General features: G+C 31.4%; 1 non-coding gene across 1 annotated transcript; it reads right to left on the reverse strand.

The window, feature by feature from the left end:
* Nucleotides 1–944: 944 nt before the first annotated feature.
* Nucleotides 945–1,048, reverse strand: LOC116866773. The gene has a single exon (XR_004382469.1). It is a non-coding gene; the product is annotated as a U6 spliceosomal RNA (small nuclear RNA).
* Between the last annotated feature and the right edge of the window lie 1,796 nt (nt 1,049–2,844).

Genomic DNA, 2,844 nt, shown 5'->3' on the forward strand with positions numbered 1-2,844 from the left:
GAACCAGTGAATGATAACCAAAATATGGTACATCCGTACAGTGGAATGCATTTGAGAGCTTTTTGAGGAAATGGGAGGAATATTCTAAAACCGTATTGTACTCATAATTGCACAACTCCATAAACTTAACAAAAATAAAATATATGTAGACCTACAATGAGGGTATTTTATGATATGTAAGTTTGACTTGATAAGTTGAAATTTATTTTTTAATCTATTTTTTATTAAAAAAAAGATTTTATTTATTTTACAGGTAGACACAGTGAGAGAGGAAACACAAGCAGGGAGAGTGGGAGATGGAGATGCAGGTTTCTCACTAAGCAGAGCAGGGAGCCAAGTGCCATGTAGGGCTTGATCCCAGGACCCTGGGATCATGACCTGAGCTGAAGGCAGCCGCTTAATGACTGAGCCACCCAGGTGCCCCCAAAAGTTAAATTTTTAAATACTTTAATAAAATAAATATTTCACTATTGCCAGGGAATACTGAAATAGGGCATCTGGTTTAGATTTAGGATGCTAGTTCTCGGTTGGTTTTTACATTTTTTTTTTAATGGTCTGGCTCTGTCTTTTCAAGCACATCCCCCTTGTTTACAATATAATGCTAATGGAGACAAGGGGGTGATTTTTGTTATTGTTGTTGTTGTTGTTGTTAATGGCAAGTACTTTGGCAGTATTATTTTGTTAGTCCTTGGTGGAAAGAAATGCAGCAATAGTTGCTTGTTAGAAGACACTTTCAAGAACTGATGAGTAAGTTCCAAATGTTCCCAGTATTGGTCTAATTATTTTCCTGGAAATTGTCCCAGTATATTAGATTTAAAAATTCAATTTTAAATGTTCATTTCTTAAGTCATTTGATTTCTCTTCAGGGAAGCTGAAGTTTGCATATTGCCCTCATACATCATTTAAATAAGAAGAAGCAGATGAATTATCAACTCTTTTGTTTGTTTAATATGGAATGCTTCATGAATTTGTGTGTCATTCTTGCAAATGAGCCATGCTCATCTTCTCAATATTCTTCCCATTTTAGCCATGTGTTGCTGAAGTGAACCTCAAGCATCAACTTTTGAGATTACATCTTTAATGCTTTGAGTAAATCAATTTACAGTGTTGATTTTAATTTACCGTTGCCGACTTAAAAGGGAAAATGAAATACTTGGAAAATATTTCAAAATAAAATACTTTTATGAAAATTCTTTTCCAATAATATTTAACTTTCCAGGTTTTGAAATTTCCAACTTAAGTTAACCAATTTTTAAAGATACCAAAAAAATTAATTTAATTACAAAGTTTTGAATTCATTAACTTACTGAGTCTTGATGAAATATATAAATACATATGTATTAATATGCAATATTAGTATTATAATATATATATAATTAACTGCCTACAATGTTTCATTGATATCTGAGATATAAAAAAGAGAAAGGAAGTAAATAATTAATGAGTGTAGAAATAGACTATGCCATCATTTAATGCACTGGGATTTTTTTTTTTTAAATATCAGTTTGAAATCTTAAGGAATAATCCTTAATGAAATACTAAATAAGAAAAATCCTCATATTAACTCACAACTATTATTGGTTGGATTAAAAACATTTTGAAGAGTGATATTTAAAAAATTAAGCATACTTGGTGACTCCTTATTTAAATATATTGAAGCAAGGATGAAAAATTTCCTCTTAAAATAAAGCTTGAATTTTTTCACACTATGTTCATAATATAAGGCTTTATTTAGTAATACTATTCGAAGATTTAGAAAGCGGTAATAAAGGAATTAATGATAACTCAGGCTAGTTCTAAATAGAGCAATATCCTGTTAAATGTAAAAGCTCTGTTCAGATCAGTAGGATTTATAACCTGTTTCATCTAGCAACACCAACAACAAATTAGCCTCTTATGAGAATCCAACATCTTACTTTGTTGTTACTTATCTTTCTCCATTTACTTCCAAATAATAAACATCCTATGACAATTTCTGGAAAATGATTTCTGATTCAGATATGAAAAGTTGTAATTAATTACTCCAGTGATTTTATTTTGGTTTTTATAAATATTTAGAGATTTAGTTTTGATTTAAGAAATTTTATAAGTTTGTAGAGATTTCCTAATTTTAGGTAGAGAAGAATAAAAGGAAAAACTCAAGTTTTAGTCAATGTCTTTTGGCCTTTGCCTATGTTCTATTATAAATATAGCATATCTGAATACTGTGGACATGAGTTTGACAGAATATTTAATTGTGCTATCTGTATGAATTTGCATGTACTTTATTATTAAATATCAAAATGTAGGTTTAGTAAATGGAATCGATTCTCTAATTTCCCTTTCTGTATTTTAATTGTTAGTGTATAAGAAAGCCACTGATTTCTGTACATTGACTTTGTATCCTGCCACGTTACTGAATTGCCGTATGAGTTCTAGTAGTTTGGGGGTGGAGTCTTTTGGGTTTTCAATATAAAGAATCATGTCATCTGGGAAGAGAGAGGGTTTGACTTCTTCATTGCCAATTTGGATACCTTTTATTTCTCTGTTGTCTGATTGCTATTGCTAGGACTTCTAATACTATGTTGAACAAGAGTGGTGAGAGTGGGCATCCTTGTCATGTTCCTGACTGCAACGGGAAGGCTGCGAGCTTTTTCCCATTGAGGATGATATTTGCTGTGGGTCTTTCATAGATAGATTTTGTGAAGTTCAGGAGTGTTCCCTCTATTCCTATACTTTGAAGCATTTTAATCAGGAATGGATGCTGGATTTTGTCAAATGCTTTTTCTACATCAATTGAGAGGACCATGTGGTTCTTCTCTCTTCTCTTATTGATTTGTACTATCACATTGATTGATTTGCAAA

The sequence above is a fragment of the Lontra canadensis genome, unplaced genomic scaffold (assembly GCF_010015895.1).
Source record: "Lontra canadensis isolate GAN:19392208 unplaced genomic scaffold, GSC_riverotter_1.0 scaffold10, whole genome shotgun sequence".
Taxonomy (NCBI): domain Eukaryota; kingdom Metazoa; phylum Chordata; class Mammalia; order Carnivora; family Mustelidae; genus Lontra; species Lontra canadensis.